The 18,340-nt window shown below is 36.8% G+C and overlaps 1 long non-coding RNA gene across 1 annotated transcript; it reads right to left on the bottom strand.

Annotated features, from left to right (window-relative positions):
* On the bottom strand, positions 860 to 4,059 carry LOC110266610. Its single transcript, XR_002354050.1, has 4 exons — positions 3,764 to 4,059; positions 3,581 to 3,691; positions 3,356 to 3,501; positions 860 to 916 (listed from the first exon to the last, which is right to left on the bottom strand). It is a non-coding gene; the product is annotated as an uncharacterized LOC110266610 (long non-coding RNA).

The raw sequence follows: 18,340 nt of genomic DNA, 5'->3' as shown, positions 1-18,340 counted from the left end.
CAGCGGTTTAAGGCCAAGTATCGATAAACAGATAATGCGACAGCTTCTTGCGATTTCTGTGTTCCCCCATTTGCATGTAATCCGCGGCTGACTATAGTGGAATATGTGTTTACGTAAACTGCTACGGGAGTTTCTAAGGATATATGAAAAAAAATGTATTTGCGTCTTCATATTGGAATAAGATATTTTTAAATAAATTTTATTAAAAAAACTATCACTTAAATTTAAAAGTTGAGTGTACTTTTTAAAAGTGGCCAACAATTATGTAGATTGAAAACAAATTGAATTTTGTTAATTTAAATTTGATTTGTACAAAATTCAATATTTAAAATTTTAATTTTTCAAATCTACTCAATCATTAGCCCTTATAAATTCGGAGCACCTGGGTCGACTCTATTCAAAAGTTTTTATAATTTACGTATTCGTACGAGAAAAATCTTAGTTAATTTTAACTTGAATTAACTATTATCACAAAAACATGTCTTCGAGGGGGAGAGATAGGAGGCCGAGCAAGGATAGAGCTAGATCTACTGTAACACCCTAACTACCAAAGCTCACGCTTCCGGCTGCGCGACTCTGATAGCTCGGACATTACGACGACACTTATATTATTTAATACTAAAATATGAGCCTGTTTAAAACTTTAAACCGCAATACCGTTCCCAAAAAATACTTTCATTCGATAACGTACATCCACAAATACCATACAACTTACAAAAGCTCATAAAGAGTACATACATATATACATACATATATATATACAAATATTATTACAAGCATTAACCAACACAATTCCTACCCCTCTTACAGAATATATATCAAGATAAATGCGAGGGTACAATAAACCATAACTAAAACAATACAGAGCATCACAACAACAATTAAATAAGCTCTTCGTAACTTCTGCGCTCATATCCTGAAAGGGGAAAAATGTAGGGGGATGAGAACATCATCCTCGAAAGGGTTCTCAGTAGAGGGTTTTTGGGAATTACTGTAATAGGATACATGAAGATAAACCGTACCAGTGATTAATAACCATCTTATGCCTCTTTTCAAAAACAACCGTTTACAATAAAAGAGAAATCTGAAATCCTTTTTCTGAAAGAAGAAACTGTTCATTTAAAACAATATTCAAAAGCATTTCAGAAGGTCTATCTATGCTGAACCAAATTAGCCTTTCACACATTTCCAAACCATAACCACAATACCGAAACCAACCATCGGTCCATCTCAATTCAACCACGGCCCTAGGCCCAAACAATCCAACCAACAATCAATCACCACAATCCAACAGAGTCCCAGATGCAAACACAGAAAGGAAGTTCAACCACAAACAAACAGTTATTACAAGTAGAACAGTTAGCAATTAATCACATAGGCAAACCAAGTATAATATGCACACCCAACCAATGTCACACAAATGCATATGATGCATGCTTGTCCCTAGTGGCTGATGATATCATCTGTCGGTTATATAGCCAACCCGACACGTCCTGGTAGCTAACCATGGACAGAAACACCCCTTGCGGAGCAAGTAGGTTTGAGCTACAACCCCATTGCTACTACCCGCTCAACCCAGAGCCAGTGGAACAACCACTACTGCGGCTACTACCCAGACGGGTGTTTAAAAGCTCAACCTGGAGCGAGTGGAATCACCACTACTACCACTACTACCCAGGCGTCACAATCTCTGACCTGGAGCAAGTGGGACGGACCACAACCCTTGCTACTACCCAGGTATCTCAAGCATATATTCATTCAGTCCCAACCATGGATCAACATCCATCTCAGCCATCCGGCTCAAATTCATAATTCATAATCAGCCATACGGCCCATAACTCATTCGGCAATTCGCCATAAATCAATATTATACACAGCCATTCAGGCTCATAACAAAATGGCACCTCCACCATTCAACATCATCAAATTCATAAAACCGGAATTTAAGCCACAAATCACTTTTTCTCAAATCGCTTCACTTTGAAATCAAGTTTCAACTCTTTTCAGCCTTGGCTTTAGAAATCTCGTTTCTCAAATCATCTCAGGCTCATAAGCCAAATTTACTCAAAGTGAGTTCCCTTTTTAAAACAAAGCCACTCTCGACATTCTCTTTCCAAAACTTCCAAAACCATGGCAAGTTAAGGATTTATTTCAAAGTATTCAAAATCACCCATACAACAATGGGATATCATAACAAAAGTTTCTCGGCAGAGTCCCAAGTCTTTAGGGGAGAATAACATAACTCATTTCGCCAAATTCATTTAAAGTCATTAAAACATTGGCTTTCTGATTTGAGTAAGCAAATAGGATCTAAGCCAAACCGAGTCATGTAATCATTTACTTCTTTCAAAGCCGTTTCCTTTACTTAAGCAAAACCAACTTCAACCCCCATGATAAATTCTAGAACGTTTCAACTGTTCAAAATTGTTTTAGTCTTGCAAGAATTCAGAATTCAAAGAGTACTTAAAACCTTTCTCAAAACATTTCAAAATAAAACTTGTCAATAGACATTCAGGTTCTTTCAAAGTCATTGAAACTTCTTTAATTGAAACCCCCAAGTCAAATTCAAAGGCATAAACCCTTTTCACATCCAAACAGCTTTAAAACACAAGTTTCATCTAAATAACCTTCTCCTGAAAGAGATACAATGCCTTTATTAAGAAGCAAGACTAAATCACAATTTCCTCTTTATTAATTCATTTTGAAAGCATGAATCATCCTTTTCTCGATAATTCAAATAAAATAGTAGAAGTCTTTAACTCATCATTTTCCAGACAACGTTTCAATAAAGACTCGGATTTTATAAAAATTTCGGCAGCACCTCCCCTAAAACTTGGACTTTTGCCACCCGGTTCGGGTCCCAACTAAACCGTTTCTCATTCCTTTTCAACAGCTCAAAACCAGAAATCAATTCAAAGCAAGCTAAATCCAACAGTCGCCTCAGTGGCATATCTCAAGGAAACTATTTCAGAAATCAACTCAATATCAATCAATTTAACTCATTTCCAAAGCTTTAAAGAATCGGTTCAGTAATAAATCATTTATCAAACCAGAGCAATTAAAGCAACCCAGGCTGGATTTCAAGAGCATTCTATCTTTCACATCATCAAAATAATTGACTCAATTCAAACCAATCCTCATCGGATTAAACTTATTTCAAATATTTAAAGAATCAACTTCAAACATTACATTTCACAAGCCACACAACAATTCAGCCAAGCCAACATCCATAATCATTCGAGTCAATCAAATAATACATAAGGCAGATACAATCACTAATTACACCATATCTCACATCAGTATCCATATGTAATAATTCCAATAATAAACTGTAGTTTTCGGAAAGCGCCCCTACCTCACAACATTGGAACCACAACCCAACTCGTTAACCAACTCCTTTTATCTCGACCCAAAATCACCGGCAATCAAAATCTCGGCTCTGCCCGCTCTCTCAAAAGCAGAAACAGCCCCAAACGGCACAAGAAAACCGGATTCTAGCTCCTAAAACCATTAACATTACGATTACTTTATTACACAGAACAGAACACTAACGCAGAGCTCTCAAAACCGGAATACTTACTGAAACTAAGAAAGAACGGCTGAACCGAACAGCAACGGCCTCTGAACCGGTTGGGCGGTAGCCCCAACAGCTACCTCAAGCGGCAGCGGCAACGAATTCCGATCACGACAACTGAAACCAACATGCAGTGACCATAATATTCTCGGAATTCAAAAGGACGGAGGCTAATGACAAGACCCTTACCGGCAGTGGCTTTTTCGGTGATGGCAGCGAGGTTTTCCGATGGCATGAGCTTACCGGCACACCCCATGAACGGCGACAAGGCTCCCGACAGCTACTGGGCGCAGCGGCAGGGACAGCTCCGCAGTAGTTCTTCTCCGGCGTGGCTCTCCTCCTCTGACTCTCTTCCTTTCTCCAGCAATGGTGGGTCTTCAGTGACGACACCAGCCACAACAGGGACGGCGACGGTGAGACCCCAACAGCGAGGAGATTCACGGCGGCAGAGCAACCCAGACTGGCGACGGCGCGACTGGAGGCCACGGCAACGCGAAAAGGGTTCCGACGCGGTGGGTCGCGCTCCTCGCGTCACTGGCCGCGTCCTCCTCCCTCAGAGTCGCGCGGTGTCTCTCTCCCCTCTGGGCTTCTTCCTTCGTGACGTTAATGGCGGCGACGCTCCTCCTCGCACGGTTCTGACAGCAGCTCATGGATGGACCAAACGACGGCGGCACATGGACGGTGGCACGGCGGCGACGCGTGGGTCGATGGCAGGGCGCGGGTCCATCTCTCCGTGTTTCGTGACCTCTCTTTTGTCGTTCAGATCTCCTTTCCTTCTCCCTCAAATTCGTTTGTTCCTTTCTTTCTTTTCCCTTTGCCTCTACGTATGGGTGTCTAGGGTAGAGGGGCAGCAGCTATTGCTGCTGAGTGTGGATGAAGGGGACCGGGTCATTGGGTTAGGGTTTCAGGGTTAGGGTTTTTGAATAAAATTAGAGTTAGGGGCATTTTGGTAATTTCAAATAAAATTGGGAAAAATATAATAATTGAAACCCAATTTAAATCCAACATTACTTGTATATAGAAAAATACTATTTGCTCATCAATTGTACAAATTATTTTCAATAAAATGCTCAAATCCAATAACTAGAAATAATATAATTAATTTCTCTATTTTTTAAAATAGCAGTAGTAATATTTAAAATATTACTTATCTAATCCAAATCATACAAAATCCTTATTATTTCATAACTATCAACTTTATAATTCAAATATAGAAAATAATCCAATAATTATAAAATTGGATAATAATCATAACTCGTCTCAAATTCAATAAATCAAAACTTGCCTTAATTATATTTAATAAAATAATTTCTTAAATCAAGACTATAAATAACTATATGATTTGAGACTTGCTCATGATAAAACTTTTCAAAAGTTCTGGGTCTTACATCTACCATCAATGTAACAAGCGAATTGACAGAGCCTTATATAAACAGCATGGACAAGAAAAGGACAAAGCAGAGGAAAAGAACACTAAAACAAATAATAGATACATCATCAAGGTAACCGGTCCAATTTTATTATACAACTAAATATGGTTGTTATATTATGATCGGTTTATTTGAATAATAGATCTAAGTCCAATTTTGTGTTTCTCTTAACATTAATTTAATTCTTAATTCCTGTATTATTTAATATAATACAAAAAAGCTGTTTTATTATTTATTAGTACATATCTTTAGTACACGATTTTAAGCATTTTCTGAAATTTTGTAGATTATTTTTAATTACAATTTTTAAAACATGAATCATTCTTTCCTGTGTAAATGATTATTCTGCACCAAAACTCCTTGAAAAATGTATCAGATTAATATTTTAGCATATGTTTTGTGAACAACGATGTAATCATTTTTTCAACTTCAAAAAGCTACATTATTTGCGATAATTTTTTTAAAGGAATTAATTTTCATTAAATTTTATGTACTATTTAGAATACAATATTAACGTTTATTACTTATTTAGTATCTGTTGATGCTTTAAATATATGTTCGTAATTTGTGTGTTATTTGCAACATTTAAAATACAGCTTTCATGGAAGTTTAAATACGTGTAACAAGAAACAAAAGGAGGTGAACTCACCCCTTAACAAGAACCATTCTCAACACGTTGAAGCTCACTCACCACCCACCTACAATCAGTACCACCACCAGCGTGAAATTATTTTGACTAATGCAGTTGATAAGATGACAACAGCCATAACCTCTCTGACGAAAATCCTCGAAAAATAAAACCAAATGGCTTATCCATTGTACACTGTTAATATAACTAGATCGGACAATCCGTACATAGAAAATTTAGCTATTAATAATACGACAATTATTAATAATTCAAAAACTGATAACAAAGTTGACATAGATAAAATAATGAGCAAATTCATTCGATCCCAAGAATGTCAAAAAACAGTTGTGCAACCCACCCTACACAAATTCTCCCCTAGCATCAAAAAACAGTTGTGCAACCCACCCTACACAAATTCTCCCCTAGCAACAATTCTGATAACCACGCAAATGACGTTACTCTCAAGGAGCTCTTCAAAACAAATGTCTCCCCACGAAGATCGTCTGAGTTAGATTTGAATTCAAATACGGGAATAGATATTGGTAAAAAGGGTACCTCATCATTTGTGCTGCCGCGGCATTCATGTGGCCCGAAAATTCCACAGGTATGTGTATAAAAACATGAACTTGTGTTGTGATGACTTTGTTTAGTATTACTTTTTTTAATTTTATTATCTAGTTACACATGATGATGGCTTCGTATTTGCAGTGGATGCCCATTAGTTTTAGACCACCGGAGGACATGATTCTAACCACGGATGAACTTGCTTGTACCGCTTATATTTTTTGCCCAGATTTAAAGTTCCAAGTTAATTGGTAAATTCTTATAACACTATTCGATTTGATGCAAGTCTAATTTATACTTTCGTAACAATAATTTCCTGAGCTAAATATTTGCATGTATATTTGATAAACCACAATTTCATGGTTTATCTTGTACTCAATTGAGTGATTTTTATCAAGTCTTCACCCACTTATTTACATAAACTGCATGGTTTTACCATTCCTTCCTCATTTTATGAGATTTATAAAAACATGTTTCCTATGCTTTATTAATATTAAAATTTATTTATCCTTTATTACCATTCGATGCCGTGATTTGTGTGTTAAGTATTTTCAGGTTTCATACGGCAGGAATGGCTTAGAGGACAGAAAGGAAACATACAAAAATGGAAGGAAAGCATAAAATTGGAGTTTTAAAGAAAAGGCAGCGACGCAAACGCATGGGCGACGCGACCGCGTGCCTGGCGCAAAACACAAGCGACGCGAACGCATGGACGACGCGGACGCGTGACCTGAGCAGAACGCATACGACGCGGACGCGTAACTGACGCGTACGCGTGACCAGGAAAAACTCTAGATGACGCGAACGCGTGACCCACGCGCACGCGTGACAGACACCACGTGTAGAAACTGCAGAAAACGCCCCCAGCAATTTTTGAAGCCCTTTTGGCCCAGATCCAAGTCCAGAAAACACATATTAGAGGCTATAAAGTGGGGGAATGCATCCATTCAGAGGAGGTCTTCCATTATTCACTTTTCATAATTTAGAAGTAGTTTTTAGAGAGAGAGGTTCTCTCCTCTCCCTTAGGATTTAGGATTAGGATTCCTCTTAAAGGATTTAGGATTTCTTATTATTTCAACTTACAATTTCTTTTGAGTTTCAGGTTTAATATTCCTTTTACTTATTTTCTCAATTTAGTTTATGAACTCTTTATGTTTAGATTGATTTTCTATTTAATATAATTTGAGGTATTTCAGAATTATGATTGCTTTCATTTATTTATATGAATAATTTAGATTTTTCCTTTTGGCTTTGGTTGATTAATTGGTAACTCTTGAGTTGTCAAACTCATCGTGATTAATAATTGTTATCTTTGCTGATTGATTTAAATTCCTATAACTCTAGTATTTCCTTAGGAGTTGACTAGGACTTTAGGTGTTAAATTGATTTATCCACTTGACTTGCCTTCATAGTTAGAGGTTGACTGAGTGGGAGCAAAAATATAATTCTTATCACCATTGATAAGGATAACTAAGATAGGACTACCAGTTTTCATACCTTGCCAAGAGTTTTATTAGTTATTAATTTATTAATTCCTGCAATTTATTTCTCTTGTTCAAACCTTTTCAAAACCCAAAAACACAGTTTTTCATAACCAATAATAAATCATACTTCCCTGAAATTCCTTGAGAAGACGACCCGAGGTTTAAATACTTCGGTTTATAAATTTTATTGGGTTTGTTACTTGTGACAACCAAACGTTTGTACGAAAGGATTTTCTGTCGGTTTAGAAACTATACTTACAACACGATTAATTCCATAAATTTCTTTACTGGCAGAAAACCGATCGTCAAAATGGCGCCGTTGTCGGGGACATTGCAACTGTGTGCCTTATTATTGGTAATTGTAAATATTTTCTTTTACCTATTTATTTGTTTTTATTTTAATTATTTAATATGAGTCTGGTTCTAATATTGTTGAAGGGAATGGAAGTTATAGCAGGAACATGCATCAAGGTCAGAACAGTCAAAGATGGATGGAGCCACGAGGACTTGATCAACCCTTTAGGCAACAACACCCTCTACAGTACCATAGACAACGACCATTCTATAATGCATGCCAAGGCAATAGATATGGTGGATCCCCTTGTAGTTACCAACAAGTCCCACCCTGTGCTATTGAACCACCCTCTCAACATAGCTTTGAACCACCATACTCACAAGCTCCCTACAACCAAACACCTCCCTACAACCCTAATCCATACCCACCCCGACTCCAATCCAATTACTCCCAAGAACCACCACATTCTTATAATGAACCGTTCCTCCAAAATAATGATCCTTCATATCCACCCCAATCTCCAATGGATGACACCCTTCGTGTTCTTCTTCAAGGACAAGCGAAGATGCAAAGGAACGTACTGGAACTTGCTACTGCCTTAATCAAGGTAGTAGATAAATTAGCTTCCCAACATCTGAGCACTCAAGGTACTCCCATGGCTACATGTGAAGAATCCAAAGAAGAGCGAAGTATGAAGGAGACATTAGAAACTTCGGTGGACAATGAGGAGCATGGCTTCGTACTGGAACAAGTTGAGGAAGCTGTCATTACAGAAGAAGAGTTGATTGAAGACTTAGGAGACGCTGAACCTCCATGGGAATCCAGAGTTGTGGAGAATTCCGTCAAGGACGTTACAATTGATGCTAAGGAGGATAGTGCACAACCCCCAAAGCAGGTATCTTATGAAGAACTGGACAGAATAACCCAAGACGCAAGTTTCCTTGATGATGATCATCACAAGTCAAGTTCTCTTAGTAATGAACTTGCATCTGCAAGTGAATTCTTTGAGATAGAAGAATCTTCCCCAAGTGACTACGAAGATGATGCAGAGGTAGACTTTTCTCAACCTCCCAATTATGACTTAAGTGATGAGGAAGATATCGAAGACTTTGATCATGACATGGTTGATATTAACGAAGTTTGCAATGAAGTGGAAGAATTCATAGAAGAACACAAAGGAGTAGAGCTTGCAGAACACAAAGAAGTGGTATGCGAGATTCAATGAAGCTTCACAATTGAAAGGATTTTGGAAGCTGTTTGGTCACTGCAGTGAGAATTCAGATTGCTCACCACCCAGCTGGAATAATGCAGATCAAGACAAAAATGGGTGTAAAAGTAAAGTTTGGGATCCTGGGATCTGTTCTAACATTCAGCGCACTGGAAGCCTGAGAACCTGTTTAAAACTGCTCAAGGGCTTTACGTGCCTTGTTTGGGACCTCGGAGGCTGTTGGTATTTCAAACATTGGTGGAGATTTCTGGATGAATTCAAGCACAAGCCACCGTAGCAGGAAGCTCATCAAATGTCCAACTTAAGGACTTTAACTAAAAGTGCTAGGTGGGAGACAACCCACCATGGTATGATCGTTCCTTTTCTATTTTAGTCTGTCTTTGAATTTGATTAGACCTGGAATTGTGCATAATATTCATTGCATTCTGCATACTGCATAAAAAAAAGATCATCCCACGCGAGCGCGCAAGTCACGCATGGGTGTGGAATGGAAATCGGCGTAAAGATCCAACGCCCAGAAAGTTGGGCTGGAATCGTGCGGCTGGTGTGCGTTTAGCACAAAACGGCCCACGCGTTCGCATCCTGACGCGAACGCGTCACTCGCACAACACTCATCCCACGCGAAAGTGTGAGCGACGCGTCCGCATCGCACGGATATTATGGCCCCCTAAATAGAAACAGAGAGTTGCGCCAGAACGACGCTGGAACTGTGCGTCTAGCACAATTCACAGCGATGCGTTCGCGTGCCTCATGCGTCCGCGTCACTCACCTTTTTAACAACTTACGTGATTGCGTCAATCACGCGACCGCGTCATATCCCCTTTTGCCCTAATCACGCGATCGCGTGCCCCACGCGTTCGCGTGGATTTGAATCCACTAAAACCCAAGTCACGCGAACCCTAACCGCATCGCGTCCCCTAACCCCCCCTTCCACTCCCCTCCGCCTCTGTAACCCCCACCACCCTTTACCCATAACTAAACCCCAACCTCCACCCCACCCCCGTTCCACCACCGCGCCGCCGTGCTCCCTCCCAGTGCCACCGCGTCACCACCACCATCTCTCTGCCCTCACCTCTGTTCATACACATACCAGGTTCTGCCGAACACCAATTTCTCTATCATCCATAGTTAATTGTATATTTTTCAGATTCTGTTCAAATTAGAATAGTTAGAGATGCATGTTTGTAGTGGATTCTAGGTGGTTAGGTAGCTAGGATGTGGTTAGTGGATTTAGGCCTGATAATTGCGTCGTTCTTGCTACTTGTTTTATCTATTTCGCAATTCTGATTGTGCTGTGATGATCATATTGTTCATATATTGTTCTTCTTTGTTTCTTGCTGTTGTTACACTGCTCTTTCATGTTCATGTTATTTGTCTCTCTTTGCAGCTCTATTTAATTTTATATGAACTGATTTTTTCTGTTGTTTATTTCCCGGGTACATCCAATTTTAGCCGGAATGCTGCCCAATTTTCTGCAAATTGTTTCATTTTTACATTCATGTATTGGTTTTGGCAATTTTGAATTTTGTACTACTTAGCTACAACCAAACCAATTCATGAATGCACGGGCTAGCATTCTTATTCCTTTTGATTCCCTGGTTAATAAATTGCATTATTGATGATTTCGTTTTAATTTTTGCTACTCCTGTATCTATATAAATTATCATCAATAACCTGATATCCTTGCTTGAATATGAGTTGACTGATCTTTAAATTTATGAATCTCTTGTTACCTAGGAAACCGATTATCATGCCACTTACTTTAACTTTCTTTCTACTACCTAACTACTTTAACTTTCTAACTTCCTTTTTCACTCCTAACCATTTTAACTTTCAAACTTCTCTTTTCGTTTTTTAACTAACTACTTTAACTTTCTAACTTAAGGCATGATTACTGTTTTTTCCTAATTAACTTGAATTCTGCTTATCATATATTTTGGATTGCACTTTTTCCTTTCAGACTTTTTCACTCGAATACCATCCAAATTGCACATATATTTAACTCATTTCATGCTTCTCTTGCTCTTTTGCCACTCTGTGCTTATATTTCTATTATTCTATTTGCCTACTTATTTTCCCTGCCTTTGTTCTTCAATTATATCCTAGAATTTCTTCTTTTCAGGATGTCTGACCCTCAACGCAAAGGGAAAGGCAAAGCAACCACTGGCAAAAGGAAAAGAGGTGAATCCTCTATGACTATTCTTGATATTTTGCATGATGATTCCTGGCGAGAAAAGAACTTTACCCCGCAGGAAAAGGCTGACCAGCTCCTCCCCACCACAGATCAGGTCAAATTTACAAACAGATATTGTGAGCTAAAGTATCCAGTATTTGCCACTTCCAGGAACCTGTACCTGGAAAGAACTCTAAAAATTCCAGAAGAACTACAGCAGTACACCGCCGAACAGATAAAACAGAGAGACTGATTCTTCTTGGAACAAAACTTGACAGAGGTCAATGCTTCCTGGGTCAGAGAATTTTACTGTAACTATTTCAAGACTTCCCTGGATGCAGTGCACCTCAGAGGGAAACAGATTTTAGTCACTGAGGAAGCTATTGAGGACATCCTCCACCTTCAACCTAAGTCAGATCAGCCTGACGGTTACCAAAAGACTGAAGAGGATATGAGATTTATGAGATTCGACTGGGATGCTGTCAAGCAGAGAATAACCCTTGATCCTACTGTCCCATGTGTCACGGGAAAGAACATAGTGATAACTAAGGGAATCAAGCTATTATATTTGAATGATGAGGCTCGGCTTTGGCACTAGATTCTGAGCAACTATGTGATGCCGAGCACTCATGAGACAGAGCTGCCCGCTGCTATGATCACCCTCATCTGGTGTGTGATGGAGGATAAGGACCTGTATCTTCCACGTTTCAACCGGTATTATATGGCCAGGGCCCATGTCAGAGGCACTCTCCCTTTCCCTTATCTAATCACCCAGCTAGGCCGCCGAGCTGACGTGCCTTGGGAGCTGGCCGATGCGAAGCCGACTGCTGCAGATTGCAAGAAGATCATTCCTCACAGCAGGAAGTTTCTGGCATTTGGTTACCGGCCACCTTTCCTCCCTGATTCTGTTGCGGCAGCCACCTCTTCAGCTGCCCCTTCTGCATCCACTGCCCCATCCCCATCCACTACACCTCCACCTGCTCCTGAGCCCGTTTATCATTTGGTGCATCGACTCTTTGCCCGCCTAGATCAGATGGAACGCCGCCACAAGCGGCGCTATGAGCACCTTAAGTTGATGATCCGTTCCGACAGCGACATCTCCTCCGAGCCTGACACCCCTTCTGATACATCTGATGCAGAGGCGGATGATCATGAGGAGGAGACACATGCCCAGGCTGAGCATGCAGGACCAGAGCAGGCTACGCCACAACATGCGGTGCCACACTAGATCCAGGCCGAAGATCCGGCGATTCCTCTATAGTCAGAGCCTCCACTGCAGCAGACAGATCCTACTACACTTATCCAGTCTGCAGACCTTCAGGCCACCAAAGAGACTCCAGCAGCCCATCCTTCTGGAGATGACACTTCTTCACACCCCGCTTGAGTGAGCATCGAGGACGATGCTATATTTTAAGTGTGGGGAGGTCACCATCTCTGGCTTATATTTTTGGTGAACTACTACAGACCCTTTTTATCCTATCTTGTTTATTTTTCTGTATTTTTATTTTTATTTTTATCTTTCAGTACTTGCACATTGTTCTTTTGCTGTATTTTCACTTTATTTCCGCATTTTACACTTTGGTTTATATCTTAGATATTTAGTTTAGTTGGCAATTCTAAACTTATTAGTTATAGAATATGTGGATTAATTAGTATAGTTTACCCTTCTAGCATATAATAGTTTGATTTAATTGAAAATAAAAGAAGTAAACTAGAGACTTTAACAGAATCAAAATATCCACACACCTTGTATATACATAGCATTACATGTTAGTTAATTCATACAACATTTTTCAAGGAATAACACTAAGATTTTAAGGGCCACCCTAAGATTCACATTGAGTTAAATGAAAACTCTTGAATTCTACTTGCATGACATACATAACTGATATATGGTTTTTGAGCCAAAAGAACACACAACCTGTGAGTTTTTGAGCTTAATTTTATGGTTACATTGTCAAACCATAATTATTTCATTCTTGTGTGTTCGCCATTCTTTTCTATTCTGGTGTTCTTTACTTTGTTTTAATCTATATGTCCAATATAGAATATAGATACATACCAGGAGATGATTGAGGCCATTATTTAAATTGCTCACTTATCCCAAATAAGCTTACCTCTTACATCGCCCTTGCTAGCCCCCTTGAGCTTTTTTAATCCCCTCTTGTTCTATAACCACATTACTAGCCTTAAGCAGAAAAACAAATTAAAATTAACCCAAGTGAATCCTTGGTTAGCTTAAGATAGATATTGTGTGCAATTTAAATGTGGGGAATTTTATGGGAACATAGAATGATAGAAAAAGTGGGAAATTAAAATTGAATAAGTTATTTGAAAATTTGGGAAGCATGCTCATGTGAATTCATTAGCTCACTTAGCCTTATACGTATACCCTTACCTTTACCTTGGCCCTATTACAACCTTCAAAAAGACCTCATGATTTTTGTATCTCTATATTCAATATTTGTTGATTGGTTAGATGAAGAACAAAGTTTTAGAAAGCAAGAATAGAAAAGAATAGAGTGATTAACCCAATAAACACTGAGTGACTAGAGAGTAAACACAAAATCCAGTGAGGGTTCAATAGCTCATTCCCATATATCCATGTTTAAATTGTTAATTGTCTTGCAAGTTTGTGAAATATTTTAACCCAACTCAATTGTGAACATGTTTTAATTTGGTTTGGCCTTACTTGTACATATATGATTCCTTGAAAATATGAAATTAACTAACCGCATGTAAGCTTTATATATACATAGGTGGATAATAATTAGAATTGCATGATTCATTTAGGTAGTTGCATTTAGAATAGATTGCATTGCATGAAATTCCACCACTTTACCTTACTCTTTCTCTTGGATTTAGCATGAGGACATGCTAATGTTTAAGTGTGGGGAGGTTGATAAACCACTATTTCATGGTTTATCTTATACTCAATTGAGTGGTTTTTATCAAGTCTTCACCCACTTATTCACATAAACTGCATGGTTTTACCATTCCTTCCTCATTTTATGAGATTTATAAAAACATGTTTCCTATGCTTTATTAATATTAAAATTTATTTATCCTTTATTATCATTCGATGCCGTGATTTGTGTGTTAAGTATTTTCAAGTTTCATAGGGCAGGAATGGCTTAGAGGATAGAAAGAAAACATATAAAAATGGAAGGAAAGCATAAAATTGGAGTTTTAAAGAAAAGGCAGCGACGTGAACACATGGACGACGCGGACGCGTGACCTGAGCGGAACGCATACGATGCGGACGCGTAACTGACGTGTACGCGTGACCAGGAAAAACTCCAGATGACGCGAACGCGTGACCCACACGCACACGTGACAGACACCACGTGCAGAAACTGCAGAAAATGCCCCCAGCGATTTCTGAAGCCCTTTTGGCCCAGATCCAAGTCCAGAAAACACAGATTAGAGGCTATAAAGTGGGGGAATGCATCCATTCAGAGGAGGTCTTCCATTATTCACTTTTCATAATTTAGATGTAGTTTTTAGAGAGAGAGGTTCTCTCCTCTCTCTTAGGTTTTAGGATTAGGATTCATCTTAAAGGATTTATGATTTCTTATTATTTTAACTTACAATTTCTTTTGAGTTCCTGGTTTAATATTCCTTTTACTTATTTTCTCAATTTAGTTTATGAACTCTTTATGTTTAGATTGATTTTCTATTTAATATAATTTGAGGTATTTCAGAATTATGATTGCTTTCCTTTATTTATATGAATAATTTAGATTTTTTCCTTTTGGCTTTGGTTGATTAATTGGTAACTCTTGAGTTGTCAAACTCATCATGATTAATAATTGTTATCTTTGCTTATTGATTTAAATTCCTATAACTCTAGTCTTTCCTTAGGAGTTGACTAGGACTTTAGGTGTTAAATTGATTTATCCACTTGACTTGCCTTCATAGTTAGAGGTTGACTGAATAGGAACAAAAATATAATTCTCATCACCATTGATAAGGATAACTAGGATAGGACTCCCAGTTTTCATACCTTGCCAAGAGTTTTATTAGTTATTAATTTATTAATTCCTGTAATTTATTTCTCTTGTTCAAACCTTTTCAAAACCCAAAAATACTGTTTTTCATAACCAATAATAAATCATACTTCCCTGAAATTCCTTGAGAAGATGACCCGAGGTTTAAATACTTCGGTTTATAAATTTTATTGGGTTTGTTACTTGTGACAACCAAACATTTGTACGAAAGGATTTTCTGTTGGTTTAGAAACTATACTTACAACACGATTAATTCCATAAATTTCTTTACTGGCAGAAAACCGATCGTCAATATTCGTAAAGGGATGAAGTACTGGTGTCAACTCGTACCGCATATGCAAATAGAGAAAGTTTAGCCACGTTAATTCCAGGAGAACAAGTCATCCTAGATGTAAATATTTATTTTTTATTATTTAACATTAAAAAAGTACAAAATATTAATGTTATGTATCGTAAAATTAAAAATATAAAAATGTATTTGTTTGTAGGTTATAGATTCCCTTACTTGTATTCTCACACAAGAGCATAAAAAGCTTAACAAATTTCCATCCATATGGTTTCTGCCAACAACCTTTTCGGTAAGTTTCAGTAAAAAAAATACCCCAAAAAAATCTGTATTTGATATTTTGTTATGGATTAAGTTTCAAGCAGCATATGAATAATTTGATGTATTATTTTTTATGACAATATAATCAGCAACTAGCACTTACATGGTCTAGACCACCCAATCAACTAAGGGAACAATATGCAGATAACTACATGTATAAGATTGAGTATTTGTCAAGGGTAAGTCCTTTAATTTTTAGTAAATAATATATGATTTATTTAATCTAAATTGTATGTTTATCTTAATAGCATAGATTCATAATCCTCGTTATTTTGTAAATAAGTAGATCTTTGTCCCCATCAACGACCTCAATTAGCATTGGTTCCTGATGATCGTAGACATGAGAAAAGAAAAGATCTTTGTGCTTGATTCTTGTAAAATACCAGACAGAAACTATGGTAGGCTATTATCAGTTGAAACCATGGTAAGTGGTCCAGCTTGATTTTGTTAAAAGTACAATTAGTTTTTCAACGTTTATTCTCTATTAATTTTGAATTTTTTGTATATAACAAAAAAAAAAACACGACATCGTTTGAAATTACGATTTGAATTTGTATTTTAAGATCATTGCTATATTCGGTTTGTAAGTGATTTAGTAGTTTGTTTAATTTGAAATGAAAGTTCATTTGTTAACACTAATATCAAATTAATACTTTTTAAATTTTTTATAATCTATCCATTTTAGACAGGTAATAAAAATTAACCCGTTACATTGCTTGTACTACACAGTATCCAACAATATTTTATGTCACACAGGCTATATTCATCGAACGAATGTTAGAACACAAATCTTTCTACAATTCTAGTGAAATCACTGTACCAAGGATTTCTGAGTTTCGTGTCGTGGAACCGTCTGACCTGCCACAACAGAGGAAAGGCTCGCAAGTAATATTAATTTAAAATTTTTTTTGCTGTCATGTCTATTGAGTTTGTTATGTACGAATCATGTATTCGGTTAAACTGATGAATTAGTACAATCACACATTTAACTAATTAGTAATGACTGTGGTATTTGAGTTGCTCAATGGATGAAAGAGTGCAAGTGGACTGATGATTTTGGCATCACGGTAACCAACTTATTCATTTTCTAAATTTTTTATTATTATTAGGAAAAAATGTAATATGTATCTAGGTATATATATTATTCTAATTGCTTCGTACTTTTTAAAATTATTAGGTCTATGACAGTGATAGGATGAGGCTAGCAATCGACTTGGTTAGCAAGGAATTCAATTTGAAGAAGTCAGAAGTTATGGATAAGGCACATGCATATATGAAAGATATACTACAAAAACAGTCACGACTGTAAAAGGATATATAGTTTATTTTTTCCAACGCATTTTATATTTGCCGAGACACGTCATATTTTGTTATGCACGTTTTAGCTTAAGTGATTCTTTTATTATAGGATATTTTGTTCTCTAATCGAACCTATTGTTGAGTCATTTTGATGTTTATTTATGTGCTTAATAAAAGAGTTAATATCATTTAACTTTAATTTTTAGCTTTCAAGATAAATCCAAAGATATAACTTTTATGAGTTACATAATTTAAAAGATACTTATTATATAGCTATCTAATAATATTCTGAACTTAAAGTAATTGTTGTTTCTGAATAGTAATCAAATGACGATCATTCTAATAAGAAGATTCACATTCGATTATGAAAATCAATCTCATCCTGAAGATATGATATCATTTTTTCTAAAAATATAAAACCAAGCAATAAAGTATATTTTAATTAATGTGTATATTGAAATAAATGTTAATTGTATATAGTAGCAGCCACACGTGGAATTGCAATGGCTGTATTTTATCTCAATATACTATATTACACTGCGACTTAAATATATAAATCTTTAATTAAAAAACTTACATTGATGTGCTGTTTTTTGTTAACTTAGTTCGAAATAATAAATTTTGATATTGTTTTATAGGGTTACTGACATCAAATTTTGATAATTTGGCTAAAAATTATAAATGCTTTGTGTCTTAATTTTTTCAGCAAACCTTCAACAACTCATAAAAGTTTACAGCATACATGGTTTTAGATTATAGTGATAGATAAGGGTAAAAGTTGCGATGATAATACCTGGTGATAATTCATAACGATCGGGTGAAGAGAAGGTAGTAGGATAAGAAAAAAAAATAAGAAAGAAGGCCAATGTAATTTAATAGTCAATAATAGGTATGTGTACAGAGATTAATATACAGTAAGAGAAAGAATATTGTTTAATATGATGAAGGGACATTACAAAAATGTATATTAATGTTTTATAAAAATAATAAAAATAAAGATAATTTATAAAATTAAATATAAAATTTAAAAATATTTTTCACCAATTGA

This window comes from Arachis ipaensis, chromosome B09 (genome assembly GCF_000816755.2).
Source record: "Arachis ipaensis cultivar K30076 chromosome B09, Araip1.1, whole genome shotgun sequence".
Classification (NCBI taxonomy): domain Eukaryota; kingdom Viridiplantae; phylum Streptophyta; class Magnoliopsida; order Fabales; family Fabaceae; genus Arachis; species Arachis ipaensis.
Note: the sequence above shows the minus strand (reverse complement) of the source record. Positions and strands in the feature narration are given on the sequence as shown.